Source organism: Melopsittacus undulatus, chromosome 5 (assembly GCF_012275295.1).
Source record: "Melopsittacus undulatus isolate bMelUnd1 chromosome 5, bMelUnd1.mat.Z, whole genome shotgun sequence".
NCBI classification, from domain to species: Eukaryota; Metazoa; Chordata; class Aves; order Psittaciformes; family Psittaculidae; genus Melopsittacus; species Melopsittacus undulatus.
Window position 1 is genome coordinate 64,848,040 of NC_047531.1, and position 15,181 is coordinate 64,863,220.

General features: G+C 40.7%; 1 protein-coding gene across 1 annotated transcript in view; it reads left to right on the top strand.

The window, feature by feature from the left end:
• Positions 1-15,181, top strand: part of AFG2A (AFG2 AAA ATPase homolog A) — a 231,644-nt gene that overhangs the window by 148,430 nt on the left and 68,033 nt on the right. The gene's annotated exons all lie outside the window — the stretch shown is intronic.

Consider the following 15,181-nt stretch of genomic DNA (forward strand, 5'->3'; position numbering starts at 1 on the left):
TTTAACTTACCTTGAGCAGATGAGAAGTCATAGTTGTATTTTACAGTCATAATCCCCGACTCTGTCCAGGGAACAATTTATTTCAGCTTATAGTTTCATTATCTTCAATTTTGTATTTAAAAATTAATTCTGATTCATTATCAGCACCGTTTGTGACAGAAATTACAGCACCAAGAAATCTTGTTAGTAATTCTTGTTGAAAAGTGAACTGTTGCCTGTTTTCTGCACAGTAAAAATGGAAGTGCAGATAATAAAAGAGTAACTGCTGGGAAATGTCACTATGTGCTGTGCATATGTATATATATTTACATATATATATATAGGAACCTTCTCTCCAGAAATCTTGTTAGTATGTTATTTAGTTGTAAAGTTTCAAAAAGCAGAGCTTCTGCCATTCAGTGTAGAAAGATGCTCCATAGCCAAGTATGTTTGGCTGCCTGGAAGTCTACAGTAAAATGGTGTTATAACTAGCCCAAGTTCAGCAGTGCCAGGCTTTTGAAATTTTGGAAGGTCCAGTCTTTTGAAAATGAAGACAAAGAAAAGACACCCTTTTCTTCATTTAGAGAAATAACTTTCAGCAGTTTTGTGTCAGCCCAGTCTGTCTTCACATATCAAGTCTATTTCAAGAGCAGGGAGGACTCACAGAATGGTATTTCACTATTTTTCAGTTGTGACCCTGTTTTATTTTGGGAATTTCACTTCTGTCAGGCTCACAACTTCAGGTATCATGACCATGGCCTTAGATTTTGGAAACACTGATAAAATTTCTTTTTCTCCTAACTTTATTCTTCATTTCTTTGGGTTTCCATCACCATGCACCCTCAGAATGCTTAAATGTTTTGTACATGTTCTGAGTACAGTACAGCAGAACCCTGTCCCCTTTAAGTGGAGTTCCTCATGGGTGAGTGGCATCTTGTGGGTACACTGTGATCTGTGTCAGAAATGGTATCTGGTGTACAAGAAATATAAAATGGGGTCACTTAGGTAATTGATAGTGTCCAAGAAAGGGCTTTAATCTTCTGTTTAGCTTCTCTGTTTTCCCTTTCAGTTCATGGAGGGAACTTGTTTTGAGGATGCATTCGCTTTAGTGTAGTGTTTTCCCAGAGTACCTTTGCACAGGCTGAGCCAGTGATGGGACAGTTATTTGCTGAGGTTTAGTATGTCCCCAGCCTGCATTCTGGGGGTGTGTGCAAGCTTCCGGGAAACACCCAGGCCGTTCTCCCAGCTTCTGTGGTCATTTTGATTCTAGTGCTCATCAGGAGAGGAATTAAATATCCTGGCACAGACTTCCCATAGACGAATTTCTGTATGCCTGTGTTATTGGTACCAAAAGATTGTATCTTTGCCTCCCCAGAAATAATCTAAAACTCTGATTTTTCCATCAGAGCAGCTTGAGTAAAATTAAATTCTCTGTTTGATCCTGCATATTCTGGCCTTCAGGCAAAGGATGTCTTGATGGATTCAGAAACTTGAAGAATGAAAGAGTATAATTTTGAAAGCTAAAGAATATGTGGGAGGAAATCTCAGTAGTTCCAAAGCTCTTAGTGTTAGGAATGTTATAGCTACTAATGTGAAATAGGTGGGGTTTTTTTGGTTTTTTTTGTTTGTTTGTTTGTTTTTGTTGTTGTTGTTAATGGTTTCTTTGGTTTTTTTCCCCTTGTTTCCTTTGATAAATCTTAACTCTAGAGCTTGAGTTGTCCATATTCAAAGGGCAACCATTTGTATTTGCTCTTTGTTAGAGGGCACTTTTGAGTACTGGTGTCCCTGTGAAGTAAATTAGAGTAATTTAAGTTGAAAATGTCTCAATACAGTTTCTGCAATTGGCAAATGCTTCAGGAAATCCAGGTCAATAGGAAATAAAGATAGGTGTCTCCTTATAAGCCGCACTGCCCATGGGTAACATCATGCTCTGGGCACTTTATTCTTAAACTATATCCTGAACTGTGCTATTGTCTGTTTCAAATGATACATTGCATGCCTACATGACACCTTGAGAGCATTACTACAGAAAGACAAATGGAGTAATCAAATGGTTATGTTAAATTTACTACAGTTCAAATCTATTTCTAAACAGTGATTAGAGCCCAAGATACATGTAGTAGTTCAAGGTGACTCCGAAGCAAGTCACTTAATAAGCTTTCAGAATCAAATACTGCTAAGTTCTGGGAAGACCTTAGCTATAAACACCAAAGATGTTCCCTGTTCCTTTTTGCAAATGAGAAACAACTCACCAGTGAAGTTTGGTAGGAAAAACACAATGCTGCTTTTCAATGACAATGCAATCAATTAATTTTTTTTTTTGCTTGACAAATACGTTGCAGTTCCCCAGTGCTGAAGAGTATGATTCTGTGACACTGGCAATAGAATGGGACTGCAATGGCTTCTCACTACGTTAGCTGAGAAAATGTACAGCTCGGGTATGGCAATAATATAGATTTTTATGTTTTGAAATTGCTGAAAGTTTCCAAAATTTGCGTTCCATAAGGAGAGTAGGTTTGTCTTATTTGGACACCTGTAAACTGAAGAATGGTGAAACTTTTTGATGAGGTCGGATGGGGCATTGAGCAACCTGGCCTAGTGGAAGGTATTCATGCCCATGGGGAGGGGTTGGAGCTAGATGATCTTTTAGATCCCTTCCAACCCTGACCATTCTGTGATTCTATGATTCCACAACATTTAACAAGAAACCTATTAGAAGAACAAATTTATCTCAGGAACTGAGTGTGTCTTGTTTTGGGCCTTTCTGCCCAAGACCTTCACAGCTGGCACAATAAATGCAGCTTTCCAGATATTCAAGTATTCACAAATCCATAGTCAATTTATAGATATAAAAGTTATTAAAATTGTGTAAGATAACCATTCAAACATATCTTTTTAGGGGGAACCCCCCAATTTCTGTAAATTATACCTCAATTAAATGCAGCATAAAAAGAGAAAAGAGATGCCTTGATGACCTTATCAAAGAAGTGTAAAGAGATGTTAATAAGGTGATAGGAAGACACTTTACCAGCATAAGTTTATGCTTCAGGAGGCCTACTAAGGAAAACCCCCCAAATATTTATAACAAAAAGGAAAAAAAGCAGTGCTAATAGTAAACATCTGAGCAATGCAATAATCTATTTGTGTCAGTAAATAAATGATCTATAAGTAGATGTCATCATAAAGGTCACAGTATGAAGGGAAGGACTTGATAGAGAAACATAGAACAGGAAAGGCCATAAATGAATACAGCCTCAGAAAATGTAAAAATCTGTTGGTCAAAGTAGCTAAATTTTTTATGTATGGAGTCAGTAGAAAAAATGTCTAGAAATAAATAAGATGTCCTGAACTACTGAAGTAGTTAGTGTGATGCTCTGGTTTTTTTAATTTTTTTTTTTTGTTTGTAGAAGAGTATTTTCCTGTGCTGTTTCAGGCAGAATAAAGGGATCAGTTGAAGTTCAGTAGAATAGAAGATGATGTGCGGACCAGATTTAATCCCCACAATAACTCAACAAGAAACCCATTTGAACCACCTCCCGCAATGTTTTATAACGTAGATTATGCCCATAAAGTTAATATTTGACTGGGTCCCTCAGGACTGAGTCTGTAACATCTTGAAATGACAAGGTACGTTAAGAGGAGCGTCTAATCAAAGCTTTAGATCAAGGTGCAAACCTTACTTGATTGAGGGGCACATTGGCGGGATAACTCCTTTACACAGACAGTGATATCAAACAGAGGTGCAATCTTGTACCTCTGCTATTTGGAGCCACTGTTTAAGTGGGAGAGATAAAGTTGACTGAGGTAGAACATACCTTATGTTACTTAACAGAAAACACAGCTGGGTTGTTTTCCAGTTAACCTGCAGTCATGTACAGAAGAAAGAAAAAAAAAAGGAAGGGAAGGGGGAGGGGAGAGGAGAGGAAAGGAAAATAAAAGAGAAAAGGGAAGGGGAAGGAAAGGAAAGAAAAGATGAAAGGTAAATTAAAAACCAAATAGACATAATGAGAACCACAGTAATTTTTGACTCTGATAATGTGTTACAAAAGCAAGCTACACACAAACAAGAGTCATCATCTTGCATGGCAGTAGGATGTGAACAAACAGGATGTCCAGAAAGAAACAGTGTAATACATCGACCAGACAGCAGCTGCAGTTACCAGCGTAAAGAAGATTTAGGTGTTGATAATCCACAATTTAAAACCTATCTTTGAGTCTTCCACTGAAACCTTGTTTCCACCTTAACAGCTGGATGTGAAAGCTGGAAATCTACCAAAGCTACAGACAGACATCTAAATGCCTTGGGGAAATAGTAGGTATTAAATAGAATGAAATTATAACAAATACTGAGAATTGTCAGGGAGTTGAACAAGACTTAATCTCCTAAATTATCCAGAAATGAAGACGGAAATATCTAGCATGTGTGGTAAAAATGAAGCCAGATCTGATGCCAGACTGTCTGCCATGGCAGGAATGCCCTCAGGCATGACTGTAGAACATGTAAAAGGGGATGACCAAAATAATTCCTCTACTGAAAAGTGCTTAGAGATGAGAACATTATGGGTGACTTCAGAAAGTGAAGGACAGACAAGAAGAAAGCCAGATGGACAGCAATCAGCAGAGTCTCACTCTCTTATTGGAAGGAACTCTTGGCAGTGTGAGTTGGGTGGCACAAAAGGTTTTCATCTAGTATTTCATGTCTGTTAGGGGCAGTAAACTCTTGGCAGACCTATAAAATTATTTTAGCTTTTTATCAGCACCTCTTCAGGCCTAATGACTAGAAAGTACATATTTTAAACCCAGACTCCAAACTGTCACTTGCCACTGGCAGCTGCAGTAAGCACTATAATTTATGTAAACTCTGCACCACCCACAAGTTTCTAGATCAACACACAGAGTGGTTTCTGCTGCTACGAGGGAGAAAACCACCAGGTTGTCTTACTGTGTCCGGGTGGAGGAAGTCAGTGATTGTCTGCTTGCAATAAGAGAAGGCATGTCTGCTGGGGCCTTTTCTTCAAGCAGAGTGTCTTGGCTTCTGACCCAACTGGTGCACTGCTGTTCTTAATTAGCCTGTGTCTTAACTATATTAGTATGCTGGCATGTAGCTAGCTGGGATTTTATAGTCAAGCATGTGCAGCTCTTCAGTATTCCCTGCACTTTCTCCATCTCTGGAGGCCTGTCACCTGCACTGTTAGGCTGGTGGAATCCTCGGTGACTGTATCTGGCTGTTTGCAAAATGTCTTCTTCCCTGATATGCTCATCTGGCCCCAGAAAGGCCCCTTAGCTGTGTGGCCATATTTAAAACTGGGGTGTCTGCAGCTACATGTCCTGCATCAAGCAGTGCTTCGTTTATGTGAGCTCCACTTTGCAGATGCTGGTTAGAGGCCTCTTTCCTACTGTATATACTTATCTGTTTCTTCTTTTCTCCTCAGTCTGCAACTAAAAAATTAATTAAGAGTGCATATTTTGAAAAGGGGAGAACCTTCACTGGTGTCTAGGCATCTGGACTGGCAGTGAGTTAAAATCTATAGTGTATCCTCTAGTTCTTCTATTAAAAGCATGGTTGGGATTCGATAGCATGAACTGAGGCATCCTGTGCGATTTTTTTCTGCTCAGCAGGTTCCTGTCTGGCCACCAGCTATCCCCTTGGCAGGGAGAAGCCAGGGAGATACCCAGGATACCATAGCTGGTCTCAAGTGGTATTCGCATCTGCATTGTGCCCAGTATGTTTTAGTTCCAGAAGAGTAGGAGGGCTATGCCTCCCAAAGAGAGGAGCTTAAACCAGGATTTGTTTGGTTCACTCCCTGTCTTTTTGGAATATAAGCCTAAAGACAGACTTTAAAAGGGCAAGATCAGCTTGGCTTCTGAGTACAAATAAGTGATATTTCTTGTACTGTGACTTTATTCTCTCAATGAGTTGACTGACTTTTCCTTTAGCTTACAGTTATTGTGACTAGGATCTACTTCATTCCTTCAAGTGGTCTTCCAGAGCCATGGTAGTAAAATAAGATCTTTCAAATAATAAAAACCAGAAGCCTTTTTTTTTCTTTTCCTGCCACAGTGTTGGCTGTAATGACAGAAAGTCATTGATTTCCTTTTGAAACTGTTTCTTGTTTCCTTGATGCTGCTTACCTCTCTGCTGATCTTTCCTTTCTTTAGAAGTAGCTCATTTTGAATACCTGGTTTGTTCTATGAACATTTCTTTTACACTGTGTTTATCTGTAGTTAGTGAGACAGGTCTGTAAAGTCTGGGCACAAGCCAGGTAAAGTCATCAACATTTTTGTGGTAGGGTAGTCACTGAAATAACCAGGTGTAAGCAATACAGAAACTGATATGACAAAAGATTATAGATAATGGATCATGCAGCCTCACAAACCCATCTTCCTCTGTGCAGCACATTTTTACTGCTGTTTGTCACACACTGAAGTATTGAGTCTCAAGAATTGTTTAGAGCATGTCCTGTTAATGAATCATATGAAAACAGAATGCAGAAGATGAAAAGCTGTTATAAGGCAGGTCCTGATTGAGATGACCTGCTGTGGATTTTTTTCATTTGAGGTTAAGCTGTTTATCTGAAAAGAATCTCATCCTGTGCTAGTAAGTTAATCAGTCAGAGCAATAGTAATATAAAGGCATAGTTATGTATGGAAAATATGGTATTATATGGTAGATCATCGTTACAGCATTCAAAAGCTTCTGAGGAGAATTGTAATATTTTGGCAGGAGTTCAAAATTCTCTTTCCTGCAAGGAGCAGTTTTGGTGTTGCTTTTTTTCTTTAACATGTCATTTTGAGGTTACATGGTAACATCTGTCAGAGCTATGCTAATCTCTGTCATCCAGCTGTTATAATTGTGGTATTTTCCTTCCTTTTCCTTCTTTTTCCTCTCCTTTCTTCTTTCTCTTTCTCCTCCTTCAGAAAAGAAAAAAAAAAGCCAAAAATAACACCTTCTTTTATACTGAAACTTCAGGTGGAATGAAGTGGTTATAAAAGCATCTGTCAACACAGGAATAGTTTGCCAAGCCAAGTATTTGGGTTGGAAGTCATGCCTTCCCAACTGCTTGAAAACAGGAAGTATCTCCTGTTAAGTGATGGATAGCTCTACTTTACTGAGAGGAAGAGAAAGTGTTTTCTTTTCTTCTCTTTTCTTTTTTTTTTTTGTTTTGTTTGTTTCTCTTTCTCTTCTTTTTGCCTCTGGGCAAATAAATGAGTTATGCAGTTGTTCTGTGTATGTAAAGAAATCCTCCTGTAGAAATGTATATATGGATGCACAGGGTTCTCTGTGTGTATGTATGTGTGTGTACGAATATACAGACTAAAAAAAAACCACCCCAAAACCAACAATTCACTTTGTACATGATCGGTCCCTGTGAGAAGCCAGCCCAGGCACATCTTATCCCAGTGATTCCTGTAAAGCTCTCAAAATCTGTCAGAAACAGCCCGCAGGATTGCAACGGCTCCTGTGTGATTAATTGCCAAAAGAGTCTGGTTCCAGGTTCCATTACATGTAATTGTTATCTTTTCTAAAGGGGTTCTTTTATTAAACCCCCACCCCCAAAACCAGGGAAAATAAAAAAAGAACTGACATTCCTGAGGTTTTGCACCTCTTAGACAGGAGCAGGGAAGACTTTCTTATGTAAACGTACACTGAAGAGGGTGTGTTATGTTGTTTATTAGCTGATGATAGGTGTTGGGTTTTTTTTTTTTTGCCCTCAGTTAATTTTAACCTTACTAAAAATCGTTTTGTCAGAAAGGGGGGAGGAAGAGCAGCATAGCATTTAGAGGAAAAGAGGGGGAGCTCCTGAAGATGGAACATCAAAACTGCTCTGCAAGACCAAGCAAGTGGCAAAGGACTAGGTGGCTCCTATTCCTCACTAACATTGTGGAAAACCAGCCAGAAACAGGGATATCCTTTGTTCCCACACCACTGAGGTGAAACTGCTCATGTTGGACATGGGGAGAGAACAAGATCTTGTGTCTGAAATCCCCCTTGCAAAGGAAGCCAATGCCGCAGCCAGTCAGCACAGTTGCAAGGAGAGAACGGCACAGCAGCAGCCTGAACAAGCAGACAAAGAAAGATTGGGCACTATTTTTTACCCAGTCTGTGGCTTGAAAACATGTTGTTGAGTGTCCTGAAAGTATGGGCAAATTGTGGAGACTCTGCTAGAAGTTGCTGCATTTTTTTCTGAGACCATATTCACAAAGCAACAGGAGAGCCTCATTCCCTGTCAGTGCCTCCACGTCTTTGAATCCACCACATGAGAGGTTTGATCTGAAGATGAATTTCTGTGGTGCCAAACTGGAATATCTGTAATTGTATCAGTAAGATTGCTTGGATTTGCACTGCTTTTACTGCATTGAAAATGTGCTGTGTTACTGACAGGTTTAGACTTTTATAGATCGAGGCCTGGGCAAAGCATGGCTCCCAGTGAGCACTGTAGTAATTTGTGCCAACTGACCAATTTAACTGTTGGAAATATCAGGGGAAAAAAGCATGGAGATACTGGTTCTGCAACTACAGAGTATCTGCCTACAAATGTTCCTGCCAAGAGAAGTGATTGAAACTCAGTTTCTTGAGATATTTTAATCCCATCTGAACAAAATCGCATAAAAACATGCTCTGGTATTGTCTGCATGGGCCAAGGAGTGCATTGTTCCTCACAGTTGTGTTTACACGGTGTCATTGCTGCAATGAAACAAGTCTCCTCAAGTTTTCTTTCTCCATGATTCCCCTTGAATTAGCTATATTAATCAAACTCAGTGGCAGGACTGTGATGTAAAGCAGATGGGACACTGATGTTACTCTGGTTAAAAAGATGAGTATGTTTTGGTGCCTACTGGTTTGGAAATACAAGTCAGTTTTTTTGCTGTTTTTTTCTCCTCTTGCATCCACAAGCTGTTTCTACTACCTCTGGAGAGGCAGTAACCCTACCACCCATCCCTCTTCTCTGCCATCCTTTAGCCACATGGAACCATGGCTGCTGTCTGATGCAGTTCATCCCGTGGTCAGGAAGACCATGGGAGGGGAGCTTAGGAGGTAGGAGGGCACAGCAGCCTCTTCCCTGTGCTGGATAGGCAAGGTAAGGCAGCTGAATATTCACTGGCACTACATGCTTGGTGCCATATCCCCAAAGGAAGCAGAGGCACAGTTACTTCCAGGCAGAGCAGCCTGAAATCCCATGGTTTGGCAGTAAGGTGAGGGGGGTGGTGAGGAGGCCAGACTGCAGGGAAGCACTCCTGGGTGCAGTGGCACACAAACTGTCTGTGTGGCAGGCACTGCATGGTGGTGGTAGTTAGGGACTCAGCACAAAGTGGGACCTAATTCTTGCCTGACAGCAGATGTCAGGTAGAGAAAATCAAAGCAGCTCTAAGCACTTTGGCTTCTGGAGGCTGAATGTCTTTTCACATCAACTCTGGAAATTTTTGCTTTCTTGAGGGACTTTGAATGCTGCTTATTTATAACTTATGTAAGTAATGCTCATATCTGTTTAAAATTACCACCATTAGTGAAAATGACTGATTTGCTATGAAACCTGCAGAAGCAGCGTATGTCATTCAAGCAAGTGATGCCAGTGTTTTTTATTGATTCGAGGCAGTTCTTTTCCCAGGTTGCATTTGATAAGGGAAGATGAATTTGTTATTTCTCTGCATCCTGCAACTGTAGGATAAACCGTGTTTTGTTGCAATAATTAAGACACTGATCTGTAGTGGTAGCTGAAGGTGTTAATTCCTGTTGGTTGCCAGCAAAAGGAGCAATTCTGAAAAATATTTTTTTTAATTGAATTGCACATAAAGTTTCTCTCTTTTGATGAGATGAACTGGAATGAGCAAAACTCAGTGACTGAAGGAGAAGGATTAACTAATGGTAGTAGGCCTGGAGGATAAGCAAACAGAGTAGATGAATCCTACAGTAGCAAGGACATTTGGCTGCGCAGCAGTGAAGGGCACATTGCATTATTGGTTTTTAGATGGTTAATTCTCTGCTGCTTCATCTAGGTTTGGACTCAGATGATATAAACTCTCTCCTTGTTGAAGTTGGTTTACTGTTTGTTGGTGTATCAAACCATGTGTTTGTTCTCTGCCTTTAATTAGTACTTGTGGTTAATGCCTGAGTAAAATGTTTCCACTGTGCTCACTGCTACTTGATAGTGCTCATTCATCCTGAACACCTGCTGTCAAACCTGTCATGTCTTTTCTTGTCAGCTTGCACAATGCTCCAGGTCTTGAGCAAGACTGTCATGATGGAAGGGTTGTACAGCCTGATTTTTAGAAATCTATGTGGAAGGTGAAGTCTTTGCTTAGGGACGGATAGTGTAGGAGACTGCAACATTTTGTTGGAGCTTGTTTCCAGTAATATCTAATAAAATGCAGCTTTTGAAGTCATGGATATAGTCTAGGTTAAAGAAGAAAACTGCTGCACCCTGAAAGGAATTGTGGATATGTAACAACAGCAGAGAGTAATGTGCACAAATCCTGGAAGAAGTACAAGGATGGTGACCAGCAAACAAGTCATCAGAGGGGAACTGGTTAAGAGATATTGGCGTGTTCTGACGCTGGTGACAGACATTGGCATGGAAGGAAGAAGGTGGAGAGGAGGAAGAGTATGGAGAAAGGGGCTGTTGGCAAGAAAAGTATCCCTTGACTCAGGAGCCTGTAATTACAAGACTCCAGCCTTGTGACACAGCAAGTAAGGGTGTCACCTAAACCAGAGGAATTTGGGGTTGCCTCCTGAAGCAGCTCATGCCAGAAGGAGAGGAAATAAAAATCTTGTGGAACAATAAAATTTATCTTTACAGTGGGCTGTGGTTTTTAAGTCCTTAATAGTGACACTGTAATATGTCTTTTCTCCTCAGCACCTTTTAATTTTGGTAATAAATCCATGACTGCAGAAAGCCTCCAGTAGCTTGTCTAGCAAACAGGATGGATGAGCTTCCTGTACTTAACATTTTCAAAGATCCTAAAATGCCAAACACTTCCTGGTCTCTCATGCTGGGAGAGTGACCTGCTCTGGCACAGAGTGGGAGCAAAAATATCAGGCACTGAGGTGAGCCTCAAAAGCATAGGAGAAGCACCTTTATGGGAGCTGACTTCACTCCTGCAAGAGATAAATGTGATGGCACAAGAAGGCCCTTTCATCATTGCTAGCAAATTCGCTTCCTCAGCCTGTCTTTTTTAGCTTAATACTTTCCACAGGTGCAACACATCTGTCCTGACATATGGGCAAAACTGCTGAAAGGATCTCACAAAGAGATACTGCTTGCGCAGAGTGCAGGAAAAATATGACTAAAATGCTTTAGATACATTCAAAAGTTTAATCATGAAAGTAAAAAAAAATGGCATTACCCAATTATGTTACTAGATACAGAATACCTCTGATATTTGGGAGTCCGTGTAAGTAGGGACCACAACCAGGGCTCATGAATTGCAATTGTTAATTGAAGTTGGAAGGATTTAGTTACAAAGGAAACAGATTGTTTTATTATTTCCAGTCCTCACATTTTCATCTGTGGTCTAATCCCAGGGGACCCCAAAGGCAGGATTCAACTTTTTGTTCAATTTTTTAGGTTCTGCATTAAAATAAATGTCTTGGCAGGAAAAGTCTTAAATTTAGTCTAAAAATCTGTTCCTACTTGTGGAGGTCAATTGCAGCAGAGACTATGCAGTAGCATTGATTGTCCAGATGAGCTTCATTAGCTGTTGAACCTACTTGCTTTCTCTTACACGCCTCAATATGCCATTTACTGTGTGGCTTATGTTTTGCTAAGGAAAATTTTGTCAGTTTGGCACAATAGTTTTTAATTCTATTGGGTTTTTCTCTAATGTCAGGTTACCCTCCTGCACCCTTTCTGTATGTTGTTCTGTTAAAAGATTGGTTCAGAATGATTTTGGTGAGTTAAGCATGGCTGTAAAAGTATGTCAGTAGGAAATGTATTTTTTCTATCCCACAGAAAGCTCATCAGCTGGGCATGCTTCTGTCAGTGTTAGAGTTCTGCATTGTTTGACAATTTAGTTCTTTGGAAAAGCTAACTAGAGATGGATGCTTTAAAAAAAAAAGAAAAAAGAGGAGGAGGAAAATTAGCAAAACCTTAAGGTTAATTCTTGTCCATTCTTAACAGGAACCTTAGATATTTTTCTGGCTTTACTTATTGAAGGTTTCTTTCATGAAATAATTATCTTTGTAATTGCACACAAAATACACATCTTTGATCTAGCTATCTTTTCCAATGATAAATTTTGAAGTAACACTCTATTTTAATTACCAAAAAGTTTAAGCATTTCTTTTTGAAAGGAGAGCAGTTTCTTCTTAATTAATATGTGGTTTTGCTATCGATGACATTATGTATTACATGATGATTATCTCACTTTCTTAGTGCTCCTCTGAACAGTATTGCATCTGTGTACCACTAGTAACCTCTCAGTACATGTGCACTTAGACCCTTTCTGTAACAGTTGTGATAACAACAAAAAAATTACATAAACTTGCAAAAGAATTTCTTAATGGTATGAAGTGCTCTGGTTTCTACCAAAACCCCAATTAGTTAATTTTGTACCCTTCCTGGCCTACATAAATTATGCAACCCTTGCATCTCAACATCAGTGAATTATGTAGCTTTGCGCACACATCAATTAATTTTGGCCCCATCAACTTCCCACCTTCTGTGTGCTCCCAGCCTCAAATCAATTTTGCATCTCCCAGCCGCAAGCGGTTAATTTTGTACTCCTGGCAGCTCATATCTGCCTGAACCTGCAGTCCTGCTTCAACTCTTCACCCTCCCCCATCTGCCTCTGCTCCTGCACAGCCAAGCCACTGCCTTCTCTTGCTGAATTCGTCCTTCTCCAGCTCACAGCAAGGATCAATCCCAGGCAACTTCACCTCCTGCCTCACCAGTCAGCACTGCATCCCAATAGACCCCGTGGGCAGCAGGGCTGATCTGGAGGTGACATGGGTGTCCTTCTCATGCTCCTCTTGACTTTCAAAGTGCAAATTGCAAGACTGAAGCTCCATCTTCTGGAATGGCCTGTCAAAGTCATGGTGCGCTTGGAGCAACCACCTCCAAACCCCTTGCAGTGGGTAAGCCTGCATCACACAACACCCCACTGAGAAGAGAAATAGCTTCCAGGTGTAAAAGAAAATCAGCGCTGAGGAAAAAGGTGGTGCCAGCATCCATCAAACTTAGTACTGCTGCCAGTAGCAGAAGTAAGTGTGACCTGGGCCTCGGTGTTAAAACTGACAGGTGTTAAAACTGCTACAGGTGTCCCCATTAAATGTCACAGTAGGCTTCTCAAAGCAACCTAGGAAGACCTTATTTTCCTCCAGAAGAAACTTCAGTGTTCATGCAAAACTATCAAGAGAGATATATTATTCTCTAATTGCCAACCTCTATGTGCAGCTCTGGTCTGAGTCCTCAATTATTTTCCAAATAGGAAAAGTATCTCCATGAGAAGTATGTAGAGACCAAAAGCCTGAGAGGGCAACGTGATGTCCTGCAAACCAGAACGGTCTTGACATGCTGCTCGATGATTGCTTTCAGACCAGGAGGCAGCAGGGCAGCTCTGCATCCCACTTACGGTCTTTAAGCAGGGATTTGCATTCTAGTAACACAGGATGGGTCAAGACAGGCCCCTTCCTCACCATCTCCCTCTGTATTTAGTTCCTCAGGAGCATAGAGGGGAGGGGCCAGCAGCTTTTGCCAAAGGGACAAGGGTGGTGACAGCAGAGTGAGGAGCAGTCAGGTTGCACCCAGGGTCACCCCATTTTCCATCCAGCTGGACTGCTGGGAGGGCTGGGGAGGAGCAGCTCTCAGTTCAATCTGCTTTTCTCTCCGGGGACTGGAAGGAATTTAACTCTTCTCCCAAGTGGGGTTACAGATTATTTTCTCTCCTCTCCATTTTGTCTGTGTCTGTTTAAGCAGCAAGCTCTGCAAAGGCTGACTTGTGCTTTTCTTGTATGATTCCCAGCACATCTGGCCATCTTGGGTAAGGTCCCTAGGCCTGATTGTAGCAAAAAGTAATGATAATGTGTTTAAAACTTGGGCCTCCAACTATAACTATATATAAAACACAAAGCATTCGGGACGCCATTTTTAGTAACTGAGCAAAATAAATATATATTCACTCTTTTACATCTGCAGTTATGCTTTGCATGAGTGAGTGCTCCGACATTGTGTTAGAAGCCTGTATCTCAGAACTGAAAGCCCATGCAATGCAGTGTAGCGCTTGCTCCCAGCTGGTTGGCATCAAGTATTTTTCCTGTCTCACTTGTACAACAGCCATGGTCATTCATCAGCATGAAGCTAAGCTGGCTCTAGAAAATGTTCTAATTATCTAGGTGTCCTGATTAAACCTGCCTTGATTTAAAAGAGGCACACCACTGTACTCCTATGAACATTTGTTATTTCTTCAAATAATAGAATTAGCTATCGGCATTTCCTTAAGAGCATGCAGAACACAATTGCAGTATAATTCCTCTCCCTCCAAGCCTAGTCTTGAAACATGCAAATTTCTCTTTCAAGTGTGTTGGCAAAAAATGGCAACATCCTGATACACAGATGATTTAGACACTGAATTACACACTGGTTGTTATCATCAGGGAGTTGAGTTCTTTGGGGAATGTAGAGTGCTGTGGAAAGTAGCACAGTCTGCTGGGGAAATACCAGTGGATGGCTTGTTTCTTGCTGTTTTTGTAGGGATCCAGCACTGGCCACTGCCACGGATAGTGCACCAGGCTGGATACAGGCCTTTCATCTTCCTAGTACAGCCTTGCTGTAGCCTTACAGAGCTCGATGCAACAGACCACAGTGTTGTGCACTTTCTGCTGAGGGTTTTCGTGTTCTGTTTTAAAAATAACAAGACATCTCTTAATATTCAGGATACATTTTTCCACTCTGAAGCACCACAACAGTCTTTTTAAAGAAACTTTAGGAAGGGTGTTAACTTGATCAATGCTGTGCAGGAAGGAAAGCTCTTTCCTACTATTTTTTCAGCATGACTTTCACTGACATGATCAGGCTGGGAAAAGACTTATTGGCTGACAGCCCGGGACAGCCATGCGATATCTCTAGTCATCTGGAACTCAAACTACTCTGCCCAGGGGAGAACCATAACGTAAAAACAATTTAGATTACATGCTGAATCATATAAACATTGTTCAGTTTTTAGAAAATAGTTTAAATACTATTTATGTGCATTGGCTATGCACAGG